Here is a 23,847-nt window from a genome sequence, read left to right on the forward strand (position 1 = left end):
AATTGAGGTGGAAGCCTGGTCTGGAGCTCCAGATCGGATCACTGCCATCCGAAGCAGTCAGATCCAAAGCCGGATCGAATCGCTGCTGACTCACGCAGGCCTACTGCCTAGTACCTTGAAGTATGTAGAAAAAATATTTAAAGCTGTGTCTATATCCAAATCTCTGAATCTTTCTGAACTGATTTAGAGGGTTCCAATTCAATTTGGAGAGATTAAAAGGTCTCCTGATCAGATTCAGAGATTTGTCTGACCCCAGCGCTCTTTCCTTCCCAGGGCAGGAGGTCGGATCAATGACTTACTGAGGTCCCTTCCAACCCTAATATCTATGAATCTATGAATTCAACCACCAAATTGGTCTGAATTAAATCAGGGACTGAAGCTTTGCACAGCCTTAATAATGAACTCTGAGATAGGGGTGATAAACATTCCCTTCTGGGCAGCTTGGGGGTGGGGCGGGGGCGGGGAAATAACAAGAGCATCCTGCTGGGGCCTGGCCACACCCCCCTCAACTCAGCTATGTGAAAACAAAGGGAGGGCTCACTCTAGTGCCCCCTGGCTTCTAGCCTGAGCTACTGTAGGCATGTGCCTGCATTTCTGGAATGAAAAGGGAATGTCTATCCATCTCCAAATCAGTTCAAGCTTTGCAGGTTAGACTAACCTGCAAAGATTGAATCAATTCAGGCTTAGGCTTCTTGAATGTCTGTCCCTAGCCTTTATGTTTATCTCTTTTTATTGTGACAATCAGAATGCATTTTTATTCTCCTTTTTTGTGATACTAAACGCATACCCCTGCATTCTCCTCTTTTACACTTAAGGAGCAGAAGCATGAAAACTAGAGTTAGCTAAAAAATATAAATTCAACAGAACTGAGAGTTGAGTTTGCAATTTGCTTTTTTGCACAACAGAATTTCTGATAAAGTTTTGTTTCAGTCATGTCAAAACAAAACATTGCTTGTTAAGCAGTGAAACAAAACATTTTGTCATGAACCTTGAAGCAGTTCCTTTGGAAAATGTCAAAACATGTCATTATGTTTGACACACTTTGGCCTTTTCAATTCAATTTTCACTGTATTATCCAGAACAGGGGGTAGAAGGAGATTAGGTGTGGTTGAGGGGACAATATAGCACAGGCTGCAGAGAAATGCTGAATGCAATGAAAACTTGAAACAAACTATAAAGCCAACTTTTTAATTGGGTTATTCTGGAAAAAAATGGTTTTAAAAATTTTACTTTTCATTAAATAAAAAAAGTCACCAGAAATCTTTCAAAAAGTTATGAAGTACAGTGTAAACTTTCCCAACAAATCATACTAAAGGTTAAACTCCATCAAAATAAGCTATGCAACATTCTTTTCAGTTTAGGTTATGCTTCATTGCTTTTGAAATGGATATCTTTGGGACATATGCCCAAACTCAAGATGTGGTCTATGTACTACTAGGATGATTTGGTTTCTGATGAGCTGCTTTTTTTGCCAAAGAAAGAATTATCCAAGACATGCTACTGAGATGAACAGCTTGATACTGCTATAGTTCCAGAAAAGTATAGCATGATAAGAACTAGTCAGTGTTTGACGTTCTTCTACATTACAGGCAAATGTGTGAGCTAGTACCTTGGAAACATCCTCAGAATAATGCTTTTGTTCTGTCTCTCAATTTTAAGCATGAATGAGAAGACTGGGCTAGATATAGACAGGTCATCTAGACATTTCTACTCCAGTGTTGCAGTCCCAAATATTAGTTGTCTAGCCTCCCATCCTCCCCCCACCCCCCCATCCTCCAGCCAGGCTGCATGTGGGGCTGGAATCAGAGGCTGTCACTGACTCAGGTCAGTGTCAGCCAAGGGAGTGGGACCAGCCCAGTTCTCAGGCCATAGCAAACAAGATTTGCCCAAGGCTAAAGCAGCCCTGTGCAATGCCACCTGGGATCTCAGCTATCACACTCTTAAGTTAACCCTCGATGAGATCTGGCATAGATGTTTGATAAAGCTCTCTAACAGAAAGCCCTTTAGGTTAGTACACATCTATCCAGGGTTAACTTAGAGTGGGATCCTCCAGTTTTAAAGTACTTTATGTGCTGTGAATATCTATCCTGTTACAGCTGTAAAGCACTTTCTGCATGCCTAAAGATCATAAAGTGCAACATCTATACTTTTTTGCACATTACAGGCAAATGTGCGAGCTAACACCCTGGAAAGGCCCTCAGAATAATGCTTCTGTCTCTCAATTTTATGGATGAATGAGAAGACTGAATGCTAGATACTAAAAAAGTCATCTAGGGCATTTATATACATAGTTTGTTTTTTTTCCTGGGACATGCTGGAGATCTACCGCGTCAAAGCTGAGTCTGCTTTGAAGCAGACTCAATTAATTAATTAATTGGGTTTGCTCCATACCTGAGCTGAGGTGAACTACAGTACACTGCATGGAGTTCTGTAAGTGGCAATTGCATGTCAGCGCACAGAAAACGGTGGCAGTGCACTTTTGAACTAAAGCACCTCCAAGGTGTTTTAGCTCAAAAGTGCGCCGCTGCAATTTTCTCAGGGCGAACATATGTTTTGCTGCTTATACAACTGCATGTGTCACAGCGCTGGGTGCTTTGAAAGATGCTTTGTAGAGTCCAGGGCCACCTAGAGTTAGCCAGTAGGAAATGCTAAGTACTAAAATGTGAATTGAAAGTCCTGGTGGTCCTTCAAAATCACCACTAAAAATACTAAGTACATGAGTGTGTCAGAATTCCTGCCATTCTCATAGACTTAAAACAGGCAGTGCGAGTAGTTATTCCATTGCTCAGGATCCAAAATGTCTACTCCCACTTGTGAAGGGAGGTATCGAAGGCTAAGTACAGGCATTCAAAAAACTCCTGGCAGAAGTGCTCTAACTGTTGCACTTTTCTTCAAGAGCTATAAGTTGGAGCATGTTCCAACCGGCCAGATATATGCTGTTCTGTGGGTGAGCCTTGGTGCCTATCTTCACTGGCCAAGGCCAGCCAGCAGGTAGGGGGCATTGCTGCATGGTTCCCAGGAGGCTGCCAGACTGGCACCTGAACGTGGGAACACTTTATGCTGTGAATATATTTATTGTTATGGCTGTAAATCACTTCCTGCATTCTTAAAGTGCATTAAATGTAACATCTGAACTTAGCCCAGCTTACCCCAAGGGCCACGGTGGTGTTTGCCTGTCTCATAATAACCTAGTGCTTAGAGAACTTGTCAAGGAAACAGAGTTATAAGCCTTTTTCAGCCTGAAAGGGTTTCAAATACATATCTCCCTCTGCCAGCAGAAGGCCCTAATCACCAGACTATAGACTAGGCTGAGTAGTGAGCACCCTCAATTCCTTCTGTTGAAGCTTGTGCACTGTGCACAAACACAAGAATCATGAGACCATAAGGGGAGAGCAAGTAAGGAAGAATGTGATTCTGTAGCCCCCTGGGATCAGAGAGTCCTGGACTCCATTCCTTGTTCCCTAGATGGCTTATGCATTTTATATTTGACAGTAATGTAATAAAAAACAGAAATAACCTTGGGAGTAGGGATTAGAACCTCTATTTTCCCTGCCCAGAAGAGTGCAACAGCAACTAGGCTATAGTTTGGATTCCTCTTGCTTACACAAACTCTTTCTGGTCTCATGACTCTTGGGCTGCTGATAGATATTCAGTTAAAGTGCAGTGGAATCTAATCTAGTCCCAACAGTTGTGCTTCCTGAAATGCCACACTTGTATGGCAGGAGGCGCCATTGTGGGATCAGTGCTTAGATCCAAATAGCACTATATTGCTGGTGTAGGAGGAGCCAGGTATTGTGATCCCAGGCCCCAAGTAGCAAGCTCCTTCCTTGCTTTGTGCTCCCAGCTGCACGAGCGCACCAGAGGCCTTCAAGAGTCCAGAATGCCAGTCAGCGGATTGGCATTCCCAGCCTCAGGAGTGTAGTGGAGTCCTGAAGGGCTCCAGTGTACTCCCAAGGCAGGGATCCTGGGCTATGCCAGCTACAGGAGCTTGTTACTTGCCAGTGCAGGGGAAGCCTAGGATCACAATCCTGGACTCCCCTTGAACTAGCAATATGGCACAATTGGACCTGATACCCAACCCCTCGGTTGTGCCTCCTGCTATGCACAAAATATGTGTAATGACTTTGTGGCTTATTCCATTTTATTATGCTGTTAATTGAATGAATGTGTGGCTGGGTTTCTACTTAAGGCTGCTTGCAGACATGAATAAAAAAACCAAAAAATGGTGCTTTAAACTCAGTGTGCTCTCACACCAACCCCTGCACGTGCCCAGAAGAGGTGTTGCATTAGTTGGATCCAGCTTGCCCAACATCTGTATAGATCAGGCACTTCAGTGGGGCTTTTTTGTCACTTTTATCAAATAGGTGATTGAATCAACTTTAGATAAAAGCACCAAAAAGCCCTGCTGAAGTGCCCAATCTATACAGATGCTGCAGAGCTGGGTAAAATTAGCACACATCTATTTTTGATAAAGCACTTTTTTTTTCTTCACGTCCATCAGCATCCTAACGCATGGTTGATGAGTTGATCTTGTCTTGTGTAACATCAGCCAAAGGTCTTGGTTAAACAGTGGTACAACTTCAACAGAAGCTGCCCCTCCTAAGGTTATTCTATAGCCCTGTCAGGGTGCTCTTATGAGAGATACGGGTTTGAATTTGCTTAGGTGGGGAGAGCCTAGAGGTCACCTACTTCTGGCCAGGTGATCTAACTTCTAGGCTATTGTGGTTATAGTGTGCTTTCTACCTCTTACACCTTCATTTTTCAAGGGAAAGTGGCCCAGGGTCTTGTATTTTGTCTTGAACTGCTTTTGCTATAAGTTAGTCATGCCATGCCATACTTATGCAGAATTTAGGCACCTTTCCAACACCACTCACAATTGCAGTGGATCTTAGATGGGATTTAGGTACCTATGCATCCAAACTTTATCATTTCAAAGCTATATAGAAGCTCTACTGTGTAGGTACTTAGAGAACTTTAAAGTCTAAAATGGAGGAATTTGGGTGTCTAATGCTGGACCAGAACTCGCCTGGATCACTCTTTGGAATTTGGGCAGCTAAATTCCACTTATGTCCTATTTAGGCATATATGGAACCAGTCTGCATACAGTTCTGAATGCTGAATACCTGTGTGGGCCAATAATTTTAAATAACTGGTGATTTTATGTATGTAACGTGATATCTGTTAAGATGCTTTATTTTCCACCATACCTTGTTAAACCTGAGTGCTACTGTACACAATCTCTATTTAAAGGCAGTTTTATTTGTTTCTGGAGTTAAAATACAGTCTGACAAAGATACAATGCTAACAATACTGGTTTGGGTCAGGAGAAAGTTGGCTGACAGAAGCTTGGTTCCATGTCTGTTGAACTACAAGGAAGTTCTACTGCCCACTGAAGTCAGCAGTAATGTTTCAGACTTTAGAGGAATAACTGTGCAAGCTGCCTGAGAAATAACTGAGCTAGAAGACACTGTGTCTGCCTTAGGAAATCTTATTGGTTCTTATGTTTGTCATATAGTGATGGAGTACCTATTTAGAGAACAGTTCAAGAATTTCTTCCTTTCCTTTCTTGTTCTCTGTTAAAATAAATGATATATTAAAAAGAAGGAACTCACTGGAATGTTTGAAAAGTTTCCCAAGGAAACTTTATGCTTCAAACTTTGAATGGGGCCCTATTGTACCGTATATAAACTATGCAAATAACAGAATATACAGTATTCTTTCTTAATTTTCTATTGACTTCATATTTTTTTAACATACATGTACCCAGGACACCCTATTCTCTTTGTTACGGTAACTTGTTTTTTCTGCCTTTGAGAAAGTAGCATTGAGATTTGATATTGTATAGCTGTCATGGGAAGAGGAATTCTAGGCATCAGTTGCCAAATTGGCACAATACTAACATCTAGATGGTGATGAAGTAGTCTGTGTTTGTCTTGACCCATCTTCAAGGAGGGAATGTAAATCTTGATATTGACTAGTAAAGAACACAACAAATATCATTGTTTCTTTAGCTACAGATAGACTGAAAGCATTTATCAGCTATACATCACTTGATGTGTATTGAAATGGTAAGGCCGCAGCTGGAGTACTGCATCCAGTTTTGGGCTCCACAATTCAAAAAGGATGTGGAGAAGCTTGAGAGAGTGCAGAGGAGGGCCATGCGCATGATCAGAGGTCAGGAAAACAGACTTCATAAGGAGAGGCTGAGAGCCATGGGACTCTTCAACCTGGAAAAGCATAGGCTCAGGGGCGATCTGGTGGCCACCTATGAGTTTATCAGGTGTGCTCACCAGGATCTGGGGGAACGGCTGTTCACCAGAGCGCCCTAAGGGATGACAAGGTCAAACAGTCACAAACTCCGCCATGACCATTTTAGGCTGGACATAAGGGAGAACTTCTTTACTGTCCGAGCCCCCAAGGTTTGGAATAGACTGCTGCCAGACGTGGTTCAAGCACCCACTTTGAATGCCTTCAAAAGACATTTGGATGTTTATCTTGCTGGGATCCTATGATCCCTGCTGACTTCCTGCCCCTGGGGCAGGGGGCTGGACTCAATGATCTTCCGGGGTGCCTTCCAGCCCTGGTGTCTATGAAATCTATGAATATAATGGAAAAATCTCTTTAAAATAATGCAGTTATAATCACCAGTATGTAGGTATGAATAGTTTTTCCATTATTCTTATCTGTGTCTGCTAGCTGTTGTATTTGGTGTTCACATGCTGATATCCATATACGATGCTTTGGTTTTACAAACTTGATTTGTGCATCTCCTAAAGGAACAACTAAAACATAAACTGCATTTGACATGAAGTATTCATTAATAGTTTTCTGTTGAGTACCTTTCAGTGCTCAGCCAAATGTTAATGTGATCACTTAACTGGAAAAGGAGACTGGTAATTCAAGTTTGTTTTTTTTTTTTCTGATCTTGGAGAGAGAGTACATTTTCTAATGTTTCAACTAAAACCTGAAAAGGGTATCTTTACACATGAAATCTGTACATTTATGAAAAACTGAAAGAAACTACACCACACCTCTAATATTTTTTTAACATATGCAATTTCCAACATAAATGAAATTTACTAAGGTTATTGCTTTTGAATATTAAGCTTACATAAACTGTTATTAACACTTATGTCTTCTGCTTGGCTAATACAAAAACACTTTTCAGGATTGGTTAACAATTGTTGCTGTTACAACAGCATCTAGAAGCCCCACTCATGTACTAGGAGCCAGTTATACTGGCACTGTTCAAATACAGAACAAAAACACAGCCCTTGCCACGAAAAGATTTCTGTATCGGGGTGTCAAGTTTGTGGGGGCCCAAGGGCCCTGGCCCACCTTGGGAAGAGGGCTAGCACCTGAAATGCATAAAACTTTCTACATATCCATCATATTAGCCCCCCTCCCTTTACCCAAAATAGAAGTTGGCACCTATGTTCCATATTGTCCTCCTTATGTTAAGATTAATGTAACTGCAGATAGTTCTAGATTTTGTAGAGTCCTTAAAAATGCTTTGATTTGGGGCAACCCATATGAATATATGGTAACACATTAAAAATATAATACACATACGTACAAAATGAGTGAGGAAGATTAGGTAAAATATTGGAATTAAATTCTCCAATGTCATTAAGATTAAAGTTTTAATGTGCAGTCAAATTAAGGCCACTTGGTTGCTGAAGGTTGGTTAATAGGAAGGATGTGTCCCAAGTTGGTGGATAATCATGGTCATAGCTTTTTCTCCTTTTCTCAAGGTCCACTGATTTTCAGCAGTTCCAGAAATATTTCTTTATTCTGGCTATTTTCTGCCATCAGCAATTCCTAAACTTGCTTCTCATCATTCTTAACCAATCAGTTAAGAATATGATGTAAATAATTAGCACCTAAAATATTTTGTCTGGAGAACTTTACATAGAACCATGTTTTTTCCCTAGGATAAACAGAGGGCAAAATCCCTGAAGTCCAAGAATAAGAGAATATATTTTAAAAGCAACATAAGACCTACCACAGATGCAATAAACTCTAACTTCTATTATATTGCCTCTAACAGATATCATCCCTGATCTTTTTAGTAGCATCATAAAACTAATTTCTTTGTACTGGAGATATTCATAGTGCTAAAATATGTATTTTTTAAAAACATAAGAGAAAATGGAAAATATACAGTGGAGATTACATACAATATTGTGGCAAAACACAGAAGCATGCGATTGACATTAAATATGTGAATAGTCCCATATAATCTGAAACTTACTTAATATGTTATATTTGGCAGCATTTACCATTCAGAACAGGGAGACTACTATTTAACTTTAAATATTTTGTTACAGATTGTGGGATTGGGGTCTATCCAAAGCCTATCAAAGTTAACAGAAATGCTACTAAGTTACACTAGTTTTATCTCAGGTTTATCACTAATTAGATCGGCAATAATAAATATTTCACATTGGCCTGCTTAGGAAGATATTTATTATATAAACATGTGAGGTTAACTTGCTCGGCATCTGTCTGGACAAGAACCTAAGCTCTGAGCAAAAATTTAAGTCTTGTTAAGGAGCAAGACAAGACATATACTAGCTTTGATTTTTCTTCCTGTTCAACTAACCTACAAAACTAGATTTTGGCAGAAAAAGAAAAAGGCCTGCAAACATAAAATATTTAAAAAACTCTTGAAAAATTAAATTAAACCCTCTTTCTTGAGAGGTATCACTTGATTGGAGGAACCAAATTCAAACAGAGTGCAACTCTAGGAGTATTTGAAGAAATAAAGCCAGTCTGAGCTGGTCTGTCATGGGGTGGAAGGACTCCAGGTAAGATAGACATGCAAGCTGTTTTAAAATAATTTCTAATTCTTTGTTCCTATTGTTAAAATAAATTATTCTTTGCTTTGAAAGTAAGAAATCTGGCTGATCATTGCATATCACTGATTTGCAGCAGCAAGTACTGCAGGTGTCCAACCTCAGTAGGGACCTGCAAAATAAAAATGGTGGACACACAGGTACTTGGCTACCTTCCCTTCCACAGTGCTGAGTTGAGGAGCATGGCCAGGCCCAGGCAGGACACTGATTAGCGAGGGGTTTCCCCTCCTCCCCCTCTGGTCAGCAAGGAAGCTACCAGGGATTTACACAGTACTGAGTTGCACAGCAGGGAGTTACAGGTAACATTTATCATCCCATCAGCAAAACAAAAGGATCTCTCATTAGTCCAAGCTCTTCTTAAACAACTGTTCACAAGGAAGGAATTGGAGGGACATTGCCAGCTACCCATTGATTATCTTCGAAGAGCCCTACGCAGACACTGCCCTGTCTGCCTTTGTCCTGTCTCCTACAGCATGGACTATAGCCAGCAAGTGGTATGCTTGCTAATGCTGACAGGAGTGTTTGTAAGGCAGAGGAGTTGTGGGAGCCCCTGCTTGAACAGGGAGTGGTGAGGGGGACGGGGAGCAGAAGGAAGCCAGGCAGACCTGAAGCCAGTCAGACCTGCTGTACCTGCAGTCTCTGCCAGAGCTGCAGGTAGGGAGCAGAAGGGAGGGGCCAGCCCAGCTCTCTTGAGTAGAGAGCCCCACTCAGCCCTGATAGCATGTCGGAATGCTGGGGGCAGGGCGGGGGGGCGCTCTGATTTAACTGAAACCAGGAAGGAGTCTGGGACAGACATTGCATAAATTGGTTTGACCCAAATCAGTTAAATATGATATTACATTCAACCAGGTTTATTTCAAACAGGTTTTATCCATTTTCAAACTGGTTTATGTGCACTGAATTTATGTTCTATTACACATTTAAACCAGTTTCTGATCACTTAAACCAGTTTGTGTGTAATGTCTGTCCTTAGCCCAAGTGCTTGTATTTCTCAGTAGTCTGTAAACATTTGTTTCTTGGAAGAAACACTTGGGGACTCTCCCACTAATCCGTTAATCACTTTAAATTCACTGGAAATCTGTTAACTGAAAGTGAAGAAGATCCAGTATAGACATGACTAGAGTGGGTTTTGGAATTGACCCTAATCAAGCTGGCACTGTGTGGCTATTTTTAAAACGTAAATACTTGATTGTCACTTTGAACCATAGCATTCAGCATGTGCTGAATGGACAACTACAAAAAACTACATAACAACTGTTTTATAAATTCCAAGCACTCAAAATCATGAGTTAGGCCTCCCAGTAAAAAGAGATTTTGAAAGAAATACATTTTGTTTTATTTTATTTACCTTCTGTTTTTTTATGGCCTTTCATAGATGATAATAATTGTTTACAACTGAGAGTGATAAACACATTTTTTTAATGAAAGCGGAGACTGTAGGAAGTGGAGCTTTAAAAAAAAAAGACTCAAATGTTGAAAGATTCATAATAAAACCTTGAAGACTGACAAAACTGCAACATTTTTTTTTTTGCTATGTAATCCACAAATAATACATGGTGATAAAATCCCTAATGTAAAACAAAATCTTAGAAGACTCTTCCATAAAGTTTAAATGATGTTTTCACTTAACAATCGAACATACTGGAGTTATGCTTAAAAAATGCTGAAATTGTATGAAAATACCTTGAGAGCTTTACAAAAGCCAGCATTTATTTCTGTAAATAGTCTGTTATGAATGCTGATGGTAGGTGAAAGATTTGTTTTAAATAATCATTACTAAAATATGTGAACAATCAGTGGCTGATTAGCTGTCATTTCACCTTCTGCATTTTGAACATGGAAGTTGCATGGAGCTTGATTCACCAAGGTTGGTAAGCATTGTGTTGTTGAACATCCCACACAAAGAAGGCACAGCGTAGCATAGGACCCCTACAGGGCAGACTGGGGCAATCGGTGCACAGATAGGAAGGACAAAGCTGAGCTCTTCAATGAGTTTTTACTTCTGTATTGCTGAATACAAATCTCCCAATTGGATTATAGATGAGCACAGGAGGGAAACCAGCCCACCAACTGTTAGTGCTGAGTTAGTGAAGGGACACTTGTGGGGGCTGGATGTGTTTAAGTCATCAGGCCCGGAAGATCTTCATCCAAGGATGCTGAAGGAATTGGCCAGTGTCATAGTAGATCCACTGACACGGTTGTTTGAGCACTCATGGTACTCAGGTCAAGTCCCAGAGGGTTGGAAAAGGGCCAATGTGGTCCCTATTTTCAAGAAGGGGAGGAAGGAGGATCCAGGTAACTATTAGCCAGTAAGTTTCACCTCTATCCTTAGAAAAACCTTTGAAAAAATTATTAAAGATCACATTTGTGGAAGTCCAGCAGGAAAAATAATGCTGAAGGGCAGCCAGGTTCATAGCAGGTAGATCCAGCCTAACTAACCTTTTCTTCTTATGACCAGGTCACAGAATGCTTAGATCCAGGGGATGAGGTAGATGTCATCTGCCTGGATTTTAAGAAAGCCTTTGATATGGTTTCTCATCCTAGTCTCATAAATAAACTGAGCGGCTATAATGTAGATAGTTACACGATCAGGTGGGTGGCAAATTGGCTAATGGGACGCACCCAGAGAGTGGTGGTGGATGGGTTGGAATTGACCTGGAAAGATGTGGGCAGTGGAGTTCCCCAAGGTTTGGTCCTTGGACCAGTGCATTGGTCCTTGGACCAATGTCATCAGTGACTTAAATGAGGCTGTGGAGAGCACTCTGTCCAGATTTTCAGATGACACTAAATTATGGGATAAAGTAAATACACTAGTGCGCAGGGAACAGATCCAGGTAGGTCTGGACATGTTGGAGAAGCGGGTAGAACAGAATAGGATGCAGTTCAACACGGACAAATGCAAGGTGCTGCACCTAGGGAGAAGGAATTACCAGCACACTTACAGGCTGGAGGAGGGCCCTCTCAGCAGCACTGTAGCAGAAAGGGATCTCAGAATCATAACCGACTCCAGGATGAACATGAGTCATCAACGTGATGAAGTGATTAGTAAAGCTAACCACACTTCATTATACATTAGCAGGTGCATCACAAACAGGTACAGGGAGGTGATACTTCCCCTCTATGCAGCACTGGTGAGGCCACACCTGGAGTACTGTGTCCAGTTTTGGGCACTTCCCACTTCAAGAGGGAAATGGATAACCTTGAGAGGGTCCAGAGGAGGACCACTCGTATAGTTAGGGACCTTCAGGTAAGGCCCTACAAAAAGAGATTGAGGGACATGAATCTCTTCAGTATCCTCAAGAGAAGGCTAAGAGGTGATCTTGTGGTCATCTAAAAATTCATTGGGGGAAATAGCAAGGGATAGGAGATGCTCTGTTTACCAGGGCACCCCTTGGAGTAACTAGAAATAATGGCCACAAACTTACAGAAAGCAAATTCAGGTTGGACATCAGGAAGAACTTCTTTACAGTAAGGTATGCCAGAATCTGGAATTGGCTTCCAAGGGAGGTGGTGCTCTACCCCACTTCGGGGGTCTTTAAGAGGAGACTGGACAAGCACCTGGCTGGGGTCATCTGACCCCAGTGCTTTTTTCTGCCCTGGGCAGGGGGTCAGGCTCAATCTCCTGAGGTCCCTTCCAACCCTAATATCTATGAATCCCAACATCAAACTTGACATTCTTGGCACCTGGAGTTGAATCCACATCCCTAAGGTAGGAATTTGACTTACATGCCTCAAAGTGGAGTACCCAAAAATCAATATGCTGAACAGGAAACCTTGAGCCCATCAAGCCCATCTGAGGTGTTAAGCAAGCAACAGGAGTGTAACTAGGAAGGAGTAACTGGGGCAACTGAACCAGGCATTGATTTTGAGGGGAGGAGGCTGGAAAATATTATACGTCGTGGAAGCTGCACTATCATGCCAACAGTATGGCAGCATCCTTAAGTCACCGCTGCCCCTATCTGTCCCACTGCCCTGGGTGCCTGGCTGCTTTTTTATGCCTCTGATAAGTAGAGAAACACTTAATATGAGAATTTCTGTGGGGTTTAGGTGTCTCATAGACATTGAGATGCTCTGCCCTAACAAGGTAGCGATACTTCTGGGCATGCAGGGGACCAGCACTCTTAGCTGCCTAAAGGAATTTAATGGAGAAAAAGCTAAGTGCTGAAGGACCATAGGGTTGGGGGGAGGGGGAAGAGGGTGGGCTTTGAAGGTTGCACTTCTTGACTTAGACATCCCGCAGAAATAAGTCTGCAGAACTCTTAAATTTGGGCAGTTACATGCTGTTGTGAATCTGGTCTATTAAAAGAAGAGAGGCAATCAGTATAGAATAATCAATAGGCTAAAACTGTGGGCACAGACAGAAGTGACAAATTTCACCTGATCTGGCCCCAGAAACTGGTATACTACCATGACCAAACACAAGTACATGGCTGCAGACCACTTTAAAAGGGTGCAATCCTGAAAAAAATCTCAACCCTCATTGCATGAGCATTCAGATGAACACGCTCCAAAATGGAAAGCATTCTGTACTTGTGTCTGTGGAGTTCCCAGCCTGTTGCTGTTTTCAGAATGGAAGGGGGGGAAATGGAGTAGAGGAAGTTTGGTTTATGGACTTTTCAGAAGGTGCAGGAGGGTGGGGTGGGCGGATTGGAGCCTCCTCCCCCCACCTCACGGGGGCGCCAATCTACCCGTCCTACCCTTCAGTGCCAGGTGGGGAATCCCAAGAATGAGCTCCCTTTCCCCCCCTCCCATTCTGAAAACAGTATCCAGGCTGGGAAGGAGAATGGTGTTGCTATGCAGACAGGGCTGCAGGCTGACAGCAAGCAGCTGGAATCCCTAACTCCTGGACCCAACAGTGAACTTCTGTTGGGTCTGGGGGATCATTACAACTCATAGCATTTCCTGCAAAGCACTATGAGTTGCAACGAGGAGCTGATCTTCTGTCTGTGCCTTGTATGTTGTTGTTATACCACAAAGAGCAGGATTTTAATATCTATAAGATCTAATAGTGCAGGCAAGAAAAGTTGCCAACCATTTCACTAAAAATGTTGAAGCAAATCGAATTGTATTTGGGTGCAACTTGGATTAAATAATTTGAGTATAAGCACATTTTTCTCTTTGTTCTTTTGTATCTTTTATGTTTGGAAATAAAAAAATTAACAGAAATTCAAGTGATTTCATGTTTAAGAAATCTGACAGTGATCCTCTATGAAGCTAAGAAACCAAAACCATCAAAAGTTAATTTTCTAACATGATAAATCTATTAAGGTCCAATTTTTGTCTCATTAGGAACTAAAGGATGTGCTTAACAAAAAATATTTAAAAGATAAATATAAGATCAAGAATTATGGAAGAGCTTTGTGACACAGCAGCCAGTAGTTCTGGTCACATATGTTGTTTCTTGTCATATTGCTCATAATTTGAGGTGTTAGATATCTAGTTTCACTGTCTTGTCTTTTATGATCTACTTAAACCCTACAGATTTAGCGAATCCCTCCAGACCACGCCCGAGAAATAAACCTTCTATAGATGTACCTCAGACTTGCATGGTGTGTTCAGTGTCTAGCTTTCCAGTCTTATGAGCTTGATGTGTGAAGGCTTTCTTTATGAAATAGGTTTTCATCTTGGACTATCACAGAGAATAGAAAAGTATTGTTGAATTTCAAACTAGTTTTATATCTGGTTTAAAAATAGGACATCATATCATCAGAAAAATAATTTGACAATATATTTTGCTTTGGAGTCTGAAAGTGTGGAAGAGTGACTAAAGGTCTGACAGTGTTCTTGCAAAACAATAATGTCAAACTAGCCAAAGATAGCTTTGCTAACTAGTGTTATAATTGAATATTATCTTAGACTAATCAGAAAGTGTTAATTAAATTAAACAGTAGAAATTGTAATAAATAATAGGCCTGTGTGAATAGGGAAGTATTCAATTTAGATTCAGATTCAGCCAATTTTGGAGGACAGTGATTTGATTTGGAAATTCACATCACTGTCCTGATTGGATTAGGCCGAATCAGCTTTGGAAGAGATTTGGTGATTTGGATCAGCTGGGAAAAGGTAGGCACATCTGTGTGGCTTATCCAGCTGTGCCTGCCTCTCCCCAGGTTGGGGGAGCCATGAGAGAAGCCCTCATGGCTGTCCTGCCTGGTCCCAGCCTAGTCCTGCCCCACGCACGCATGCACACATGCATGCACAAAAAAAGCCCTGCACTCACCAGTTGCAGCAGGTGCAATTGGGGCCCCTGGGCACTCATGGCAAAGCCCCCTATGCAGTGCAGGGCAGTGAGGGTCAGAGAAGATTGTCCCACCCAGCCTGGCACCTGTGCAGCAGCTGTCTCATGGTGTGGGTGCAGAGCAGCTCAGCAGGGCACCATGCACTGCCTGGGAGCTGGGGCTGAGTGCTGACAAGTGGAGCCACCCCTGCTCCCAGACTGCATGTGGCACCCTGCCAAGCCGCTCTGCACCTGCACAGTGTGACAACTGCCACATAGGTGCCGGGTAGGGGCTGGGGGCGATCCCTGCTGCCTCCCAGGTCGGGGGGGCTCTGCCAGGAGTGCCTAGAGATGCCAATTGCTGCTCCTGCAGCCAGTGACTGTGAAGTTTAAAAAAAAATGCACTCACTAACTCAGGCAGCAGCAGTTGGGGGCCTCTGAGGGCTTGTGGCAGAACCCCTCCACACAGCGGGGGGCAGCAGGCACCATGGGGCAACTGCTGCACAGGTGCCAAGCACAGGGGGTGATCCCTGCTACACCCTGCTGTGGGGGGGGGGACGACTCTGCCACAAGCCCTCATAGGCTCCCAATTGCTGCTGCCAAAGGCTCCCAATTGCTGCTGCCAAAGCTGGTGAGTATGGGACTTTTTTTCTTTTTCTTTTTTTTTTCTAAAGTGTGAGGACTAGGCTGGGCCAGGCTGGGGATGGGGCCAGGCAGGGCAGCCATGGGGGTTTCTCCTGCAGCTCCTCTGGCTGTGCCTGCCTCTGCCATGGCAGGGGGAGCTGTGGGGGCTCTGCCTTGCTGCCGCTTGTCCAGCCGGTGCAGGGGGAGGGGGAGTGCAATTCAGGCATGGTTCTCGCTGGGTGGCAACAAGGCATAGCCCCCACTCCCAGCCTGCATCAGCCCTGGAAGCGGGAGCTCTGCCCTGCTGCCACTTTTCCAGCTGGTGTGGCATGCAGATGCGGCATCACTGGGAGTGGGGGCTATGCCTTGTTGCCACTTGCCCTCTTCCTCCTGCAGCAAGCCGTGCCCACATCCTGCCCCTCACCCCAGCTGGGCAAGCAGCAGGGCAGAGCCCCCACTCCCAGTGCTGCCACACCCACATACTGCAATCCCCTCCCTGAGTAACATGCTCCCTACTCCCCAACTGGGCTGCTTGTCCCAGCCCCAATCCCCAACAGATTTACCAGCTGAAGGCAGCTCTGTAAGCTGCTTGTTTAGTCTATGGCTGAATCTCCGACTCAGCAGAGTCCTTTCTGAATCTTTTCCAAATCGATTTGGATGCTTTGAATCAATTCAGAACTTTTACTTCATCTCCTGATTCGATTCAGATTCAGAGATTCGGTCCCCAAATCAGGCCAAATCTCCTCTGAATCGAATTAGCTACTGAAGCTTCGCACAGCCCTAATAAATAAAACTGTTTCAAACCCAAACAAGAAATCAAAAGTAAGAGTAAGGAATGAACAAGTGAAAACAAAAAAAATTATATAAAACTAGGTAGTTAGTTCTAAGGAATCTGAATTGCAGAAGAAAGGAGGGGCCTTATGCTGATAGTAAGGCAAGCAAACTTGAAGGTAGTGTATTAGGATATAAATGTTTCTAAGTGCCCTCTGTACCAGATAATGTAGCCCTGGAGATGAAGGATGTGGTAACAGATGGCTTAGGAGAATGAGTTAGGAGGAAACTGTTGAACAAGATTGTTTTCGTAAGTCATATAGTGTTGAAGGAATCTGCTTCTAGATATGGCTATTGGCAATGCCTTGAATAAGAGGAATGCGATTCCCCATTAGAGGAATGGAAAAGTGGCCTACAGCAGCATTCAAGTGCTAAGGCATCCCTCCACAAATTACAAGTTGTTTCTGTGCCATTTATATAGAAAGTATGGCTAACAATTACAGACAAACAACTAGATTTTTTTTCTGACGTTCCTTTTCTTATGGAGAAGTAAGCTCAGTTTTGAAGATTCTAATTGATGTCTGACATCTAAATTAACTGGTTTACAGCAAATAATAGTAAGTAATTTAATCCTCAAACAAAAACTCTGCCAGTTTTTAGTTGCATCCAGTTTAGAGCAGTTATAACACTTCAGATGTTAAAACATTAGTTTTGAGGTTAAAGATGTGTGCTTCACTGCTGCCAGAAGTTATTTGCATTCAAAAGAAAATGTTGATAATCACTGGAAGAAAATCCTGTACTAATTTTTAAAAAATGTCTGTCCTCCAATAGGGCTTATTTTAAGCATTTCAAAACTCAAGTGCCTAAACATCCTTAGACCCAGAAATATAAAATCAACTTAAAAATCTTAAAGGTTTTATAAATAAACTGGAGTGGGAGGGATTATGCCTTCTAATTTTGAGTCTTTGTCTACAAGCACAAGGTCTGGAAACCTTGTTTGAAAGCTGAGAATCTCACGTAATCACAAGTCTGAGCTTGAAAATTTGGAAAAGGCACCAATCATTGCAAGAGTTATGCTATATTTCGCAAACTTGAGAACTGTATATTAAAAATATGATCATTTCAAGTGTAAAAAATAAAATACTCGGGTACTCAATTATGTACTCTTGGTCACAGAGTTTTGTAAGCAAGAAAACAAACAAACAAAAATATTTAGAATGACCAGCTATCGTGCTCACTCAGAGTTCATACACTACCCCAAGGGACACAACTGAATGATGGTTAACAGATTTTTTTATTAAATGGAGTTCAATTACTTGGGGTCATACCTGTATTTTGTTATTGCTCCAATACTGTATTGATCAGTTTGTGATTCTAATGTTCAATTACAATTTCATGCTTCCATGGTTCCCTCTGATACTGTGGCAAATAAGAAATGCTGCATCTGGGCATATAATAAAGTTGATCTGCAACTGCTTTTGCTTAGAATGGTAGATCTAAATGGCATAATAATTCTTAAAGGCCTAAAAGGCATAATTGATTACTAATGGCAACTATTAGCTAAAATAAACACTCTTGAATTCTCTGGATTTCACCTTCCTAGCAGTGGGGTTGTATAGGCATAACCCAGAACAGGATTTTACCCTCTGTTGGTTGTTAGCATTTCCTTTTAATTAAAAATAAAATATTCAATTATGCTTGGACCGGAGTAGGATTTCTGATGCATAAATGAATAAAAAAGTATAATGATAGTAATAAATGAGAGAGATTTCTAATAAACATCTAAATTAAGACAATGCATTGCATTCTCATTATGAATCAGTGACACGAGTTCTGTGAGGGAAAATATAGGATTATGCAATGGAAGATTATTGCACAAGGGAGCCAGACTAAGTTTTCCTATGCAGTCTCAGTTCTCACACTTTCTCAGTTATTTATGTTATAGAATTGAGCATTCAAAATTCTTTTAACATAGAGTATATACAGATGTTTGCCACAACCACTCTATGATCATACAGCTTACTTAAAGCTGTATGATTATAGATCTGGAGCAGCATGTGCAGATATACATCAGCGTTGGGAGCTGCGCTAGGAGCCCAGCGCACAAGTGAATCACAGTGGGAGGGGAAGGGGGATAAGAATGGGGAGAGGAGAGAGGGTCTTCAGGGGGTTGGTAGGTTTGGGACAGGGGTTGGCAGGATCAGGCAGAGGTGGCAGGCTGGTAAGCGGGGGTGGTGGGTCTGGGAGTGGAGATTGAACATCTAGTAATGGGGAGGTCTGGGGGTAGCTAAAATAGCCCAATCAGGATGACTGGGGGGTAGGGGTGGGAAGAGCACAGCCCCAGGGCTGTGTTCTGAATGTGTGCAGACATTCACTAGGTCAGGCTAACCTATTCCTGATCTGAGTTAGTTCACCTCCTCAGGTGAACTAATTTATATTGGGCCCACTGTTTTTGCCCAGTTTATGTTTTGAATGTCTGAACAGATCAGCATTAAGATCGACCTAACTCTAGTTAGGTCGATCAAGATATAACATCTGCACATACTCATAGAGGTTTATGTTTATGTAATTTGTAAAAAAATTAACTTAAATTAAAAAATAATATATAATATAGGTACAATTGTAGTGAGGGCTAAAAACATTTGGCCAAATACAACCTTTAGATCTGAACTCGGAAATCCCATTTGACTTTATTTTTTTCTCAAATCGTAACATAAAATGTAGCCATTACTGTTGCAGGAGGGTTTTTGACCTCCTAGCAATTAAGTTGCTTTTGCTTTCATGAGAGTGCTATTAAGGGTACATATCTCGATAACTAGAGATTTATATATGAAAGTGTAAAACAGTGATACACAGACCAGCTGATACATTTACTGTGAAAATAATGAAAAAAGAATACTAGCATATATTTGCAACATTTGCAGTTATATTGATGAAATAGCCATTGCTTCCACTTGCCTTGACCCACCTAACAGGCTAACAGTGAAAACTGTTTTATTCATTATTTAATAGGTGGATTACACATATTAATCATAAAAAGAGTTCACACATTGCTGCTTGAATGGCTGGAGTCCAGTGCTTTGTTTGCAGGCTTCTCATATAACCTCACAGTGTACCTAATAGGTGTGCAAGGTAGAAAATATTCCACTCTGCAGCCCCTTCCACCCATATCTTTAGGGTTGCCAGAAATCCTATCTGTCAACTAGAATGGTGTTAAAGTTCTGCATTGCCATAATCGGAAAACGACAGGGCATGGGATTAGCAGAAGCTGTTCAAATGTGATAAAATAAATGAATAAAATTAAGTTGAAGAGGAAAATATGATATTAGTGGAACATGACCCAGTTATATATGTAAAAATATACTTGACAAAATAGGTCAGAAATACTTATCTAGATCAATTTGCATATTGTTTTTATGTTAATTCTGTGTGTAGCCTTAGTTGTAGGATAGAAAGTCTTAAATATATTTATTTGAGATTGCATAATGCATGCACTCACATATATTTATAGTTAAAGCCAGATAAAGCTGTTGGATGTTTTCCTTGAAACAGTCATTGCATTATGTTATGATTACATGATTTTGACAGTAAAATTCTAATAAGCAATTTAATGTAAATTTCGCAAGTGTATTTGCTCATCTTAAAGTCTACAGGGTATAACGAATAGAGAAAATGAAGTTAATTCATGTAAACATGTAACTTTTGAAATGTTTACAGCTAAATAAAATTTATGACAATGCATTTCATAAATGCAGGTTACCTTCTTATACAACAGTTTAAGTTTGCATTCTAAAAATATCCCCACCATGTCAAAAAAGAACTTAATGATTGAATCTGTCAATTTAGAAAAGACACTATCTACAATTTATTATCCAAAATTGTTATCCACTTCTGCTGGTAAGATAGGAATAATTACAGTTTGTTTTGTATATTTCTATAATGAGACAGGAAATGTCTGAAGTGGACAATAAACTGGTACACAGACAAGAGACAGATACTTTGTATTTTCTTTGCTTGCATATTTTGTTAATGACCCTTACAAAAAGGTTTGCAGGTATGTTACAGTATATTTTAGGTAATCTGGACTGCTCCTGTTAATTGAAGAGCACTGTTAAATTGGAAATGTATAGGCGTGACAGAGGGCCATCTTCGGGCTTGTACAATGTTGGCCTGACCCCCTGTTTCTGGGCTAACCACCCACCTTTCTCTCCTGTCATGCCTTGATGGAAGAATAATTATGATGCTACTCAGGCAGGAGGCTGCCCATTTACTACCCCAACACCAGAGATCACTATCCACCACTCCGAACTCCCCTTACACAGTGGCCCAAGCCTCACAGATGGTATGTAAAAACTAGCACATTTAAATCTGATTTGGCCTTGAGCAGCCTCAGGCTTGCTGCAGCCCTGTCTCTGTGCTCTCTCCAGCACTGGAGCTCTATACCGTAGTGTGCCCCCTATGAGGCCTCCTCCTTCCCAATAGCCTCAACCTCATCCACCAGTTAAAACCACAACATAAATGTGAGCCCCTGGGCTATAACATAATATGAGTTGTGCAAGCCACACTCTGCCTCTTTAGAACCCCAAACTGCTCCTTGAGTATTTTAGTGGCTCCCAGCCCTGGGTACCTTGTAGACTCCTGGAGCCTCATTAGCCCTGTCAACAGTCTATCCAGCAGCCATAGCATTCTTGGGTAGTTCTTCCCTGCAGGAGCTCCTTCCCCTGGCAGCTTGCCTAAGAACTAACTCCTGCCAGCTTCAGCCCAGGGATTTATATGTGCACAGAGCCCATCTCCTTCCAGTCAGCTGACCGGCCTTAACCCCTGCCCTCCTGGTACTTGGTGTTCCTAAAAACTGATTTTAAAGGGGCAGCCCTGCCTCCTAGTAACAGGGCTATGGTTTCCTGTTAAAATAGGGTCTTTCCTAGGATTTATTTTAAAATGTGGATTTTTTTTTATTTGTGCTATAAATGAAAACAGTTTGAAGATCTGAGTCTTTAAATAAGCCAATCAACCTAAAGTCAGAATTAGCTGAACAATCAAGTGAACATTTAATGTATTATGAGGGTTGAAAATGGTCTTTAAATCCTGCTTTATCTTTCTTTAGCTAAAGAAAGCTAGCAATTACATTGTCTGGGTTAACTCTTTCAGGAAGAAAGATCAGAACAGTAAATTCAGCAATGAACACAAGAACACAGCATTAAAGGGAGGAACTTATTCTGCCAATCTGCTGAAACTGACCAACATGGAATCTGTTTGATAGATAAGAATTCTATCAATCTATAAAGGCTTTAAAATGTTAATAATAATAATGTGTGGTCTCTCTTGTTTCTTAGATTTAAAACAATTTTTGAACCACTCAAAAAAGAGGGTGTAGCTATTTTAAATATATCTGCTTTCTTAGGCTAGAGCAGCGGGTCTCAAACTTTTTTTTTGTGGACCATTTGAAAACTGCTGAGGGTCTCAGCAGACCACTTAAACTTTTTTTGTTCTACAAATCAAAGCACACAACTCATATTTTAATATCAGTAGTCTTACCCTAAACGTACAGATATTCTTGATTGTTCTGTAACCTTTCTGTGGACCACCTGAATGGAGCTCGCAGACCAGTGGTGGTACGTGGACCACAGTTTGAGAACCTCTGGGCTAGAGTATCTACCTAATTTAACTACTCGTACATTAGGTCAATTAAGCAAGATAATTATGTTAGCACAGTAACTGTGACTTTGCAATAGCTGGTCATAACTAGAAGTATCTCATGGCATGATTCTGACTTGACGTCAAAATTTTAAGTATCTTTCAGTTGGTTAAAAATTGTAACAGATTTTTGTCTTTGGAATCTCCTTTAGGTTTTCAGTGTTCTGAAATCTAATCATTTTTTGTTTTATGAACTTGAACGATGCTACAAAATTATAATCATTAGAGGTCTTTGGATCTACCTGCTAAGATAGCATGGTACCATTCCAACAACTCCCATCAGCTCTAGACAAATTTATGCTAGCAAGTCGCTTGGTAGAATTTGTTGCACTGTGATGCAGTCGCATCTCTGTAATTTGCATTTCCTTAAACTGCAAAATTTGTAATCTGTGCATATACTGGAGGGGTCTTCTCATCTTTAAGGAAAAATTTAAGAGTTGGTGCTAATTGTTATGTGATTTCACTAGTATACAAAATAGTTATTTTCCATTATCTGAGGAAGTGTTATCATGAATAGTTAAACCTAAGCTGTAAGTGACACAATAAATAAGAAGATGTATTTTGTGATGCCTTCCATTATTAGTTTATTCTTGCATAAGTAAGAATTTTAAAAGTGGCTAAGTGCAACAGGATACATTCTTCAGAATCATTTAGACATTTCTGAAAATCCAGGCTTTACTGATTAAGTTGCAAAATTCAGTTATTCACAGTAGGTCTCCCTCTCAAGGTTCTCCTGTGTTTCCACTGACAAATGATAATGAGCCTTTAAGAAGAAAATGTATTCATTCACTACCCTGCCTGTGTAATTGTATCTATAAAGACATTTAAACTTTTTGCATTGTCATTCTTTTCAGTGGAATAGACTAAGAGCCAAATTCCTACTTTTCTCCAAAGATGTTTACAATGGTAAACTTGTGAACCACTCTTACAGTACATAACTCATCCAGAACCTTTTTGTCGTCAGGTATTACTGTAGGCTGCTAGCCAGTCCCACCATTGCCCTAGTGCAAACTTCAAGTATTGCCAGAACTGCATATTCATGACTTGATGCAATTTATAGGAAAACCCAAAATATTGATCCAGAGAGATGGCAAAATAGTCCATTCTCTGCCAAACACACTAGGTAATTAGCTGAAGGATCTTTCTGAACTAACGTGACTCATTACAGAAATGCTGATCTGAATTGCTGTTATATAGATATGTAGATATGCAGTATAATTGGCCATAGACTTCTCCATCTATTATTTTATTTGTTTAATTGAAACAATAGTTTATTATTGCAATACCTTAGCCTTGGACCAGTGCACAGTAGGAGAAAGAGGGTGGGTGGTTGTTGTCAATTGATCTCTTTTTTTCCAAGTTTTTGGTGTTCTCAAGAAAGATGACAGTCTTTTATTAGATGTTACCTTTTTAATTATTTATTTTACTATGTAGTGATTATTATTGTTATCTAAAATCCAACTGTGCAAATGGTACTTACTGTATTCAGTACTTGCTGCTCTAAATAATCCTATATAAAATCATTGGAAGACTCACAAAAGTAAGACTTATGCCTATTCATATGAAATATCATGAGATCATAATCCTGTGTAAGAGCTGACCTTGGGTTAGGAACCACCAGCATTTTAGTTTAAATTATTTTTATTTGGATTTCAGAACTTATTTTTTTCAAGTTTCAGAACT

The 23,847-nt window shown here is 41.0% G+C and overlaps 1 protein-coding gene across 8 annotated transcripts in view; it reads left to right on the top strand.

The window, feature by feature from the left end:
- SYT1 (synaptotagmin 1) overlaps positions 1-23,847 on the top strand; it is a 672,911-nt gene that overhangs the window by 142,960 nt on the left and 506,104 nt on the right. The gene's annotated exons all lie outside the window — the stretch shown is intronic.

This window comes from Alligator mississippiensis, chromosome 4 (assembly GCF_030867095.1).
Source record: "Alligator mississippiensis isolate rAllMis1 chromosome 4, rAllMis1, whole genome shotgun sequence".
NCBI classification, from domain to species: Eukaryota; Metazoa; Chordata; order Crocodylia; family Alligatoridae; genus Alligator; species Alligator mississippiensis.